The 12,381-nt window shown below is 38.2% G+C and overlaps 1 pseudogene across 1 annotated transcript; it reads left to right on the forward strand.

Moving 5' to 3' along the window:
- Nucleotides 1–566: 566 nt before the first annotated feature.
- On the forward strand, nucleotides 567–2,286 carry LOC308643492 (large subunit GTPase 1 homolog; annotated as a pseudogene). The gene is made up of 2 exons: nucleotides 567–1,199; nucleotides 1,337–2,286. The product of its transcript is annotated as a large subunit GTPase 1 homolog (transcript).
- The last annotated feature ends 10,095 nt before the right edge of the window (nucleotides 2,287–12,381 follow it).

Raw genomic sequence — 12,381 nt, forward strand, 5'->3', positions numbered from 1 at the left:
AGCTGCCGGTTATGAAGCCACCTCCCAGCAACAAAGCAGAGCTCCTCAATGACGGAGTCTATCCTCATTCAGGTTTCTTTTGTTTTGATTTGGTCCTGTACAAGAGAATAAAGATAAAAGATTGTTACCAGAAGGGACACAGACACTGAGAAGAGAGACATAAAGATAGAGATTACACTGCTGTATTCAGAAGGATATAATAAAATGACTCAGATTTCAGTAACAATTCACCTTAGGGGTCTTAAGGATACATAAATAGATGTCTATGTTTTTTTAATGGCAAATATTTTTTACATTGTTTTAGTTGTAGATGGACACAATGCCTTTATTTTATTTATTTTTGTGGTGCTGAGGATAAAACCCAATGCCTCACACATGCTGGGCAAGTGCTTTACCACTAAGCCACAGCCACAGCCCAGTAAATTTTTTTAGTAGACCCTGACACCTGTGTTCTGTGCTGACAACTGCTGCTTCATCACCAGTGCACAGCTAGCTTGCACAAGAGCTGGTAAATTTTCCCACTTTATAAATATAAATATTTGGATTCATGCCACGGCTGGGCTGCTATGGGTTGGAGGGGAGCGCTGGGTAGTGGGTCTCTGGGTCAGGCCCTTATCTGCCATCAGACTCAGTGAAACGGAGCCACTGTCACATGGACCTGTGGAGAAACTTAATATATTAAGTTTGTTCTCCCTGAGGCTAGAGCTGGAGTGCTGTCTTTTGAAGAAAGCCAGTGAATTAAACTCCATGAAGAAAACAGACAGTTCTTGTGTATAACAAGGAGTTCAAACTGGGACAAAAAATATTAGCCCAGGAGAACTTAAATAGGCAGAGAAGGATAACTCTCTAAAATAGAGACATCAGCTTGTCCAGCTAGAAGAGGAACAAAAGTTAATATTGACTCCATTGAAATGAAATTTGGACTTTTGGCGCCAACTCTGGAGGGCCATTGAGAGAAGTGATATTGTGGTCCAGATGGTAGATGCTTGAAACCCACCCCTGTTCAGATGTGAAGATTTGGAATGTTATGTGGAGGAGACAGATGCTGAGAAGGAGAACACTGTCCTGATAAACAAGGCCGACTTGCTGAGCAGCTGAGTGCCTGGGCTGCATACTTTGAAAAAGAAGATGCAAACGAGGTTATTTTCTGCTCCACTTTGGCTCAAACTGCTCAACTGAATGGTGACTCTAAGGAACAAGTGAACAGAGATACTGGAGAAGGGAGCATCTGATTTCTGAAAACTCCAGTTTTGAGGAAAATAAAATTCCACACAATGAGACCAACCATCTCCCCAACAGGGATTCTCTCTCACTTGATGACTCCTCTTGTGATGAGGATGATAGTGAGGAGGACTGTCAGGAGGAGGAGGACTGGCAGACATGCTCAGAAGAAGATAGCTGCCCTAATGAGGAGGCCTGTGGTCAGGGCTGGAAGAAAAGCCACACTGTGGATTCTGAGGCTCAGGACAGGAAAACCCAATGGAGGAGGCAAATTCACAACGTTACCCACCTGGTGTCAAAGCAGGAATCACTGGTGCTCTTTACGCAACTGCACACTGGGAAGCAGGTGAAAGACGGGCAGCTGGACTGGTAGGCTACCCTAACACTGGTAAAAAGTTCAACCATCAACACCATCATGGGCAACAGAAAAGCATCAGTGTCTGTCACACCTGGTCACACCAAGCATTTCCACACTCTCTACATGGAGCCTGGCCCAATGTTATGTGACTGACTAGGCCTGGTATTGCCATCCTTTGTGTCTATGAAGGCAGAGATGATTTGCAATGGAATTCTCCCAATTGACCAGATGAGAGATGGTGTCCCACCTATACCACTAGTATGCCAGAATATTCTACTACATGTTTTAGAAGCTACCTATGGCATAAATATCTTAAAGCCTAGAGAAGATGAAGATGCCACTCGATCTCCAACATCAGAAGAACGGTTGACAGCAAGGATTCATGATAGGATGTGGACAGCCAGGCCCACCTTGGTCTGCACACTATATCCTAAAGGATCATGTCAAAGGGAAACTACTATACTGCCATCCTCCTCCTGGAAGAGATCATGTGACATTTCAGCATCAACACCAGTGACTCCTAAGGGATGAAATGAATAGCGTTAAAATAAAAATGCAGCCAGGTAGAAATAAAAACACAACAGTGGACACAACTTTTTTCATCAAAGAATATGAGCACTTTGACCAAAGGGGTTCAGGCTCTGGTGGGTTAAAAGCCTGGCAATGGCCTGGAGACTGCAGCTACTCTAGGAGCCGGGAAGCACTAGATAAAATACAGCAACAGAAATAATAACGAGAAAATTTCTAGACTCCACAAGCACCTAGATATGTGATCGTGGGCTCCATCTGCACTGTGCATATGGAAAAGAGTAGAAGCTGTTTGTTGCCTATGGAACTTTTGACTCCAGTGCTGTGGAAAGGATTCTGTTCTAGTGGATGTAGCCATACCCAATAGTCTTGATGTCAAGGCTGAAGGGCTCCTGATATACTACCTCTGACTTTAGTCATCATTGGTGCCCCAGAAACGTACTCCTGTAAGATGATGAACTTCAGGAAGTTAAAAAAATAACTTTGAATACCCTGGAGATTAATGCTGTAATCAAGAAAAAAGCAAAAACACAAAAACCAATATCAATAGTAAGGGAGCTATTAAAATAACCCTTCAGATACTGACAATATATTAAGGTGACTAGGACTGCATGCTAATATATAATAAATAACATGGTCTGCATCAGAGAAGGATCTGTGTGTTGCTGAAAAGATAATGAGTTCAGTGACTGATGGATGAAATGTTCTATATGTGTCTGTAAAGTCTAAGTTATCAATGTATTGTTCACTCCTATAGCTTCTTTATTCAGTTTTTGTTGGGAGGATCTATCCAGTGGTGACTGAGTCATGTTAAAGTCACCCAGTATTATTGTGCTTTGGTCTATTTGATTCTTGAAACTGAGAAGGGTTTGTTTGATGTACATAGATATTCCATTGTTTGGGGCATAAATATTTAGAATTGTTATGTCTTGTTCATGTATAGTTCCCTTAAGCAGTATGAAATGTCCCTCTTTGTTCCTCCTGATTAACTGTGGCTTGAAGTCCTCTTTATCTGATATGAGGATAGAACCCCCTGCTTATTTACAAGGTTCATATGAATGCTATGTTTTTTGCCCATCCTTTTACCTTCAGTCTGTGGATATTTTTGCCTATGAGGTTAGTCTCTTGAAGACAGCCTATTGTTAGGTCTTTTTTTTTTTTTATCCAATCTGCCAGACTATGTCTTTTGATTGATGGGCTTAGACCATTTACATTCAATACCATTATTGAGAAATGATTTTTATTCCCTGTCATTTTGATTTATTTCTGGTTTTTACTTTGAATTAGTTTCTCCTTTGATTGATTATTCTTCTAGTGTAGTTTCTCCCTTTGCTGTTTTGTTCACTTTTAGTTTTCATGAAATATTTTATTCAGAATGTCTTGTAGTGCAGGCTTTCTACTTGTGAATTCTTTTAACTGTTATTTAACATGGAAGATTTTATTTCATCATCAATTTTGAAGCTTAATTTTTCTGGGTATAGTATTCAACTGGCTTTCTTTTTTTCTTTTTTCTTTTTTTCCAGTGCTTACTATATATTATTCCAAGACCTTCTAGTTCTGAGGGTTTGGGTTGAGAAACCAGCTGAGATCCAGATTGCTTTCCCTCTAAACGTTATCTACTGTTTTCCTCTGGCAGCCTTTAAAATTCTTTTCTCACTCTGTTTGCGAGGTATTTTCATAAAAATGTGCCTTGGTGTGAGTCTGTTCTAATTTTGAATATTTGGGGTGTTGTAAGCCTCCTTTATTTTATTTTCCATTTCATTCTTTAGGTTTGGAAAATTTTCAGATATTATTTCATTGAAAAGATTGGGCATTCCTTTGGTTTGTATCTCCGAGCCTTCATCTATCTTGATAAATATTAAACTTGGTCTTTTCATGTTATTCCATATTTCTTGGAAGTTCTACTCATGGTTTTGTAACATCTTTTCTTCCTGGTCAACTTTGTTTTTAAGGTTATATATTTTGTCTTCATTGCCTAAAACTTTGTATTCTAAGTGATCTAGTCTGTTGGTGATGTTTCCATTGAACTCTTAATTTGGTTTCTTTATTTCTTCATTCTGAGGATTTCTGCTTGAATTTTTTTCCAGAATATCCATCTCATTATTGAAGTAATCCGTTTCTTCCTTATTTTTTTCTTTTCTGATTTTACTCCTTACATCATCCTTTACTTCACAGTTTGACTATGTACATTCTAAATTCTGTCTCTGACATTTCTTCCACTAAAGTGTCATTATATTCCATTACTGAAGTATCTTCATTGGTTTGGGGCAATTTGTTCCCTTGCTTTTTCATGTTATTTATATGACATATGACCGCTACCCACATATGACTGCTACCCATCTAGCAGTATGAATCTGAGGTAGAAGTGTTTCTACCTTGTGGAATTATAGTGTCCCTGAAGATTTCCAGTACCTCACCTCTCCCTTTAGGGGGAAACAAATAATAACAACGAATGAAACAATATACAGTATTAAACCAAATAGTTTCTACTATGACATATACAATGTTAATTGTCACAATAAACAGACATGATGTGATCAGTTATTGCCTACAATAAAAACACAAGTTTGCAAAAGGGTTTAGAATTTTAAATGGTGAACAGGGAAGGAACTGAGGTCGTATAGTATGTAATGATTATGAGGGAGTAGGAGAAAAGATAGAAGTAAAAAATTAAAGGAAGGGTGAAAGAACAATAGAAAAGAGAGAAAGAGAATCAAGGGAAACAGGTAAGAGAAAAATATATATATATAATAAAATTTTTAAAAATTTAAAAATACAAAATAGAACTAAAGTATACTAATCAAATATCTGCCTCCTCAAAAAAAAAACTGATCTATAAAAAATAACTGGCTTCAATGAAGTCACATCAAGGAGAAAAAATAAAGTGTACTATGCAAAGATACTTGAGTTCCCAGCCATACTAAAGAAAATGTTAGGTTCTTGTGGCTGTGATAGAATGTGGAAATATGAAGTAGATGAGTTATAGTGTCCATTGTGCAACCATATTGGATCATATCTAAAATATAATAAACTGAAGTTACATACAAATCTGCAGTTAAAAATAAAATAACTGGCTTCAAAAATGTTAGAAATGAGAAAAAAAATGAGTATGTATAAATGTCCACATACCATTAAGATCACAATTAAATAGAGAAAAGAGAGAGAAAAAAATGGAAAAAGAGAAAAAAATCAATGAAAAACTAAAGAATTCTTTCCTTTGGAGTTCAAAAGATTTTCAGCGATTCCAACATGGCGGCGGGTGCGGAGAGATCAAGTCGCTGACCTCTTCAGCTGTGCGGGCATAGGGAGTCGTAAACAATCTAAATTCTGTTTGCTCAGGATCACTAGGCAATGCTGAACTGACGTGGATCTGGGGCAAACTGTCTGGGCCTCTCAGAACACACACTGAGCCTGGATTGGCTGAATTCAAGCTCCCGTTGGCCTACTTCCCGCACACAAACAGCTGTGACTCAGCACTAATACATCTGGCTGAAACAACTGGTCGGCCCTTCTGTTCCTACGGAGGCAAATGCCAACCGAGCCTTCATAGGTAGTGGCCACAGGTTTGAAACGGGGCTTGGGAGAGACAGTAAGGACCCACCCGTTGCATTGGTCACCCGGCAAAGGGAAACGAACTGTCGCCATTTGCAAGAGATACCACCATGGCAGAAAACTGACGTCACCAGACTGTGGCAGAGGAGATAACTTCATTGAAACCTGCGGCTACAGGTGTGTAATTCCCTAGCCTTCCCTCTCCTCACATCGGGGAAACCTTAAGGGCCCCTCCCAGCTCTCCCATAAGGGCCCCTCCCAGCTCTCCCGTAAGGGCCCTTCCCAGCTCTCCCATGAGCGCGATAGCCAGACCGAGGGAATCAGACGTGGCGCGGGACCTGCGGCGCGGAACTCCCGGCTACCGCTCCCACCAGTGCTGACAACTGAGGTCTCTTGTACCAGCTACCGGGGGCGTGGCTACCGGAGGGCAAGTAAGATTCGCTGAGGATTCTCAGCCCCAAGCTCTACAAACTTAGGGTTTGAGGGAATGGCAAACTGGGAGAGTGTGCCCAGTCGTTCATGAAAACAGGGCTCCCGGGAGCAGCAGACCTGGCGTGTAGCCAGTATTGTGGTGAGCGGCACCCGTGAGAGGGTCTGGCTAGAGGAAAAGTGGGGAAGTGACTAGACACAAGAGGAGGCCCTAGGCACTCAGGATTGGAGACTCGCCCAGTCTGGGAGGAGGAGCTGCTGCACAGTGATTGGTTCCCACATATTGACAGGAGAAACTTGGCCTGGTGGGCACAGCGCCAACTACTGGAAGAGAAGTTAATCAAACTCTAAGACTGCATTTATTAGGTTTTTTTTCTCTCTTTTCTTTGATTTGGGTTTTTTCTTTCATTTTCATTTTTCTTTCTTGTTGTTTTTTAAATTTTTTTTACAATTTAAAAAATTTTTTTTCTTCTAATTTTAATTTTAATTTTTTTATTATTATTATTATTTTATTTTTTTTCTTTTTTTATTTCCTATTTTTTTCTTCTTTTGTCTTTTCATTTCTTTTCAATTTTCTTATTCCCTCTTCCTTGAATTCTACCTGCTTACTCTCATTCTCCTTAGTGACTTCTTCCCTTCCTTTCTAATACCTTTCCTCCCAAGCATCAAATAAATTTATAGGAGTAAACAGTAACTCAGTAGTCAAACAGAACAAGAAGTAACAAGAGCAACTTGAAAAAGCAAGGAAGAAAAGGAGTACAAACAATGCAGGACAGCCTAAATATTCAGGAGGACCTAGAGTCATCAGAAAAATGGTCATATAAAGAACTCAAGGAACACCTTAGACACATGGAATGGAACCTTAAAGAGGATACGAGACAGCAAATTCAAGCAGCGAAAGAACACATTGAGAATGAATTACATAAATAGATTAAAGAAGAAGTTAAGCATCTTTATCAGGAGATAGAGATTATAAAAAATAATCAAACAATAATTCTAGAAATTAAGGAAATGATAAACCAAATTAAAAACTCAACTGAGAGTATCACTAACAGAGTGGAGCAAGTAGAAGCCAGAACGTCAGATAATGAAGACAAAATATATCATCTTGAAAAGAGTCTCGCCAACTCAGAAAGGCTGGTAAAAAATCACGAGAAAAACATCCAAGAGTTATGGGATAACATAAAAAAACCAAATTTAAGAGTCATCGGGATAGAAGAAGGTACAGAGATTCAAACCAAGGGAATGAGTAACCTGCTGAATGAAATAAATACAGAAAACTTTCCAGAAATAAAAAAGGAAACAGATATACAAATTGAAGATGCATACAGGACACTGAGCACACAAAATCACAGTAGACCAACGCCAAGACACATTGTTATGAAGATATCCAATATACAGAACAAAGAGAAAATATTAAAAGCTACAAGAGAAAGGAGACAGATTACATTCAGGGGTAAACCAATAAGGTTAACAACGGATTTTTCATCACAAACGCTGAAAGCAAGAAGGTCATGGAACAATGTATTTCAAACATTGAAAGACAATGGATGCCAACCAAGAATTCTGTATCCAGCAAAATTAAGCTTCAGGTATGACAACGAAATAAAAATCTTTCATGATAAACAAAAGTTAAAAGAATTTGCAGCCAGAAAACCAGCATTGCAAAGCATTTTGAGCAAAACACTACACGAGGAAGAAATGAAAAACAATAACCAAAACAGCCTATGGAAATGATGTAAAACACCCTAAAAAAAAGGAAGAAAAACAATAAACAAAACCGTCAATGGGAAGTGCATCGGTAAAGACAGAGGCCGTGGGGAAAGATAATCATGGAGAAACAAACTAATTTTTTTTAAAAAAGGATAAATAATCAAACATGGCTGGAAGTACAAACCATATATCAATAGTAACTCTGAATGTTAATAGCTTAAACTCTCCAATAAAGCGACATAGGCTGGTATCATGGATTAAAAAAACAAATCCAACAATATGCTGCCTCCAGGAGACACATCTGATTGGAAAAGATATACACAGGCTGAAGGTGAAAGGATGGGAAAAAAATATGCCACACACACGGTCCTCGTAAGCAAGCAGGGGTGGCCATCCTCATATCGAATAAAATCAACTTCAAGACTAAGTTAATCAAAAGGGATAAGGAAGGACATTATATACTGTTAAAAGGAACCATTCACCAACAAGACATAACAATTATCAATATTTATGCACCAAATAATGGTGCTGCGACATTCATAAAACAAATTCTCTTCAAGTTCAAGAATCAAATAGACCACAACACAATAATTATGGGTGACTTCAACACACCTCTCTCACCATTGGACAGATCCTCCAAACAAAAGTTGAATAAAGAAACTATAGAACTCAATATCACAATCAATAACCTAGACTTAACTGACATATATAGAATATATCAACCATCATCAAATGGATATACTTTTTTCTCAGCAGCACATGGATCCTTCTCAAAAATAGACCATATATTATGCCATAGGGCAACCCTCAGTAAATATAAAGGGGTGGAGATAATACCATGCATTTTATCTGATCATAATGGAATGAAACTGGAAATCAATGATAAAAGAAGGAAGGAAAAATCCTACATCACATGGAAAATGAACAATACATTATTGAATGATCAATAGGTTACAGAAGACATAAAGGAAGAAATCAAAAAATTCTTAGAGATAAATGAAAATACAGACACAACATATCGGAATCTATGGGACACAATGAAAGCAGTTTTAAGAGGGAAATTCATCGCCTGGTGGTCATTCCTCAAAAAAAGAAAAAACCAACAAATAAATGAGCTCACACTTCATCTCAAAGCCCTAGAAAAGGAAGACCAAACAACAGCAAATGTAGCAGAAGGCAAGAAATAATTAAAATCAGAGCAGAAATCAATGAAATTGAAACAAAAGAAACTATTGAAAAAATTAACAAAACTAAAAGTTGGTTCTTCAAAAAAATAAATAAGATCGACAGACCTTTAGCCATGCTAACGAAGAGAAGAAGAGAGAGAACTCAAATTACTAACATACGGGATGAAAAAGGCAATATCACAACAGATGCTACAGAAATACAGATGACAATTAGAAATTATTTTGAAAACCTATATTCCAATAAAATAGAAGATAGTGAAGACATCGATAAATTTCTTAAGTCATATGATTTGCCCAGACTGAGTCAGGAGGATACACACAATTTGAACAGACCAATATCAATGGATGAAATTGAAGAAGCCATCAAAAGACAACCAACCAAGAAAAGCCCAGGACTGGATGGGTATACAGCGGAGTTTTACAAAACCTTTAAAGAAGAATTAATACCAATACTTTTCAAGTTATTTCAGGATATAGAAAAAGAGGGAGCTCTTCCAAATTCATTCTATGAGGCCAACATCACCCTGATTCCGAAACCAGACAAAGACACCTCAAAGAAAGAAAACTACAGACCAATATCTCTAATGAACCTAGATGCAAAAATCCTCAATAAAATATAATCGAATACAAGAACACATCAAAAAAATTGTGCACCATGATCAAGTAGGATTCATCCCTGGGATGCAAGGATGGTTCAATATACAGAAATCAATAAATGTTATTCACCACATCAATAGACTTAAAGATAAGAACCATATGATCATCTCGATAGACGCAGAGAAAGCATTCGACAAAGTACAGCATCCCTTTATGTTCAAAACATTAGAAAAACTAGGGATAACAGGAACTTACCTTGACATTGTGAAAGCTATCTATGCTAAGCCTCAGGCTAGCATCATTCTGAATGGACAAAAGTTGAAGGCATTCCCTCTAAAATCTGGAACAAGACAGGGATGCCCTCTCTCACCACTTCTATTTAATTTAGTCCTTGAAATACTAGCCAGAGCAATTAGACAGACAAAAGAAATTAAAGGCATAAAAATAGGAAAAGAAGAACTTAAATTATCACTATTTGCGGACGACAAGATTCTATACCTAGAAGACCCAAAAGGATCTACAAAGAAACTACTAGAACTAATAAATGAATTCAGCAAAGTGGCAGGATATAAAATCAACACGCATAAATCACAGGCATTTCTGTATATCAGCGACAAAACTTCTGAAACGGAAATGAGGAAAAACACTCCATTCACAATATCCTCAAAAAAAAATTAAAATACTTGGGAATCAACCTAACAAAAGAGGTGAAAGATTTATACAATGAAAACTACAGAACCCTAAAGAGAGAAGTAGAAGAAGATCTTAGAAGATGGAAAAATATACCCTGTTCATGGATAGAACTAACATTATCAAAATGGCAATATTACCAAAAGTTCTCTATAGGTTTAATGCAATGCCAATCAAAATCCCAATGGCATTTCTTGTAGAAATAAATAAAGCAATCATGAAATTCATATGGAAAAATAAAAGACCCAGAATAGCAAAAGCAATTCTAAGCAGGAAGTGTGAATCAGGCGGTATAGCGATACCAGATTTCAAACTATATTACAGAGCAATAGTGACAAAAACAGCATGGTACTGGTACCAAAACAGGCGGGTGGACCAATGGTATAGAATAGAGGACACAGAGACTAATCCACAAAGTTACAACTATCTTATATTTGATAAAGCGGCTAAAAGCATGCAATGGAGGAAGGATAGCATCTTCAACAAATGGTGTTGGGAAAACTGGAAATCCATATGCAACAAAATGAAACTGAATCCCTTTCTCTCGCCATGCACAAAAGTTAACTCAAAATGGATCAAGGAGCTTGATATCAATTCAGAGACTCTGCATCTGATAGAAGAAAAAGTTGGCTCCGATCTACATATTGTGGGGTCGGGCTCCAAATTCCTTAATAGGACACCCATAGCACAAGAGTTAGTAGCAAGAATCAACAAATGGGACTTACTTAAACTAAAAAGTTTTTTCTCAGCAAGAGAAACAATAAGAGAGGTAAATAGGGAGTCTACATCCTGGGAACAAATTTTTACTCCTCACACTTCAGATAGAGCCCTAATATCCAGAGTATACAAAGAACTCAAAAAATTAGACAATAAGATAACAAATAACCCAACCAACAAATGGGCCAAGGACCTGAATAGACACTTCTCAGAGGAGGACATACAATCAATCAACAAGTACATGAAAAAATGCTCACCATCTCTAGCAGTCAGAGAAATGCAAATCAAAACCACCCTAAGATACCATCTCACTCCAGTAAGATTGGCAGCCACTATGAAGTCAAACAACAACAAGTGCTGGCGAGGATGTGGAGAAAAGGGTACACTTGTACATTGCTGGTGGGACTGCAAATTGGTGCGGCCAATTTGGAAAGCAGTTTGGAGATTCCTGGGAAAGCTGGGAATGGAACCACCATTTGACCCTGCTATTGCCCTTCTCGGACTATTCCCTGAAGACCTTAAAAGAGCATGCTACAGGGATACTGCCACATCGATGTTCATAGCAGCATAATTCCCAATAGCTAGACTGTGGAACCAACCCAGATGCCCTTCAATAGATGAATGGATTAAAAAATGTGGCATCTATACACAATGGGGTACTATGCAGCAATAAAAAATGACAAAATCATGGAATTTGCAGGGAAATGGATGGCACAAGAGCAGATTATGCTTAGTAAAGCTAGCCAGTCCCTAAAAAACAAATACCAAATGTCTTCTTTGATATAATGAGAGCAACTATGAACAGAGTAGGGAGGAAGAGCAGGAAGAAACGATTAACTTTAAACAGAGACATGAGATGGGAGGGAAAGAGAGAGAAAAGGGAAATTGCATGGAAATGAAGGGAGACCCTCATTGCTATACAAAATTACATATAAGAGGTTGTGAGGGGAATGGGAAAATAAACAAGGAGAGAAATGAATTACAATAGATGGGGTAGAGAGAGAAGATGTGAGGGGAGGGGAGGGAGGATAGTAGGGGATAGGAAAGGTAGCAGAATACAACAATTAGTAATAGGGCATTATGTAACATTGTGGATGTGTAACCGACGTGATTCTGCAATCTGCATTTGGGGTAAAATTGGGAGTTCATAACCCACTTCAATCTAATGTATGAAATATGATATGTCAAGAGCTTTGTAATGTTGTGAACAACCAATAAAAAAAAGAAAAAAAAAAGAAAAGATTTTCAGCTTCTCTTCTCAGCAGTTTTAGGTGGGTCATCTGAAACATAATGCTCCATCCTCTGAATTGCTGAAGTGTAAGTGGTAATCCATTGGTGGAATTCCTGGAGTCAGGATTTAGGCTCAGGTGAGCTCCAGGCTATTCTCTG

Source organism: Spermophilus citellus (assembly GCF_964194105.1).
Source record: "Spermophilus citellus genome assembly, chromosome: 3".
Lineage (NCBI taxonomy): Eukaryota > Metazoa > Chordata > Mammalia > Rodentia > Sciuridae > Spermophilus > Spermophilus citellus.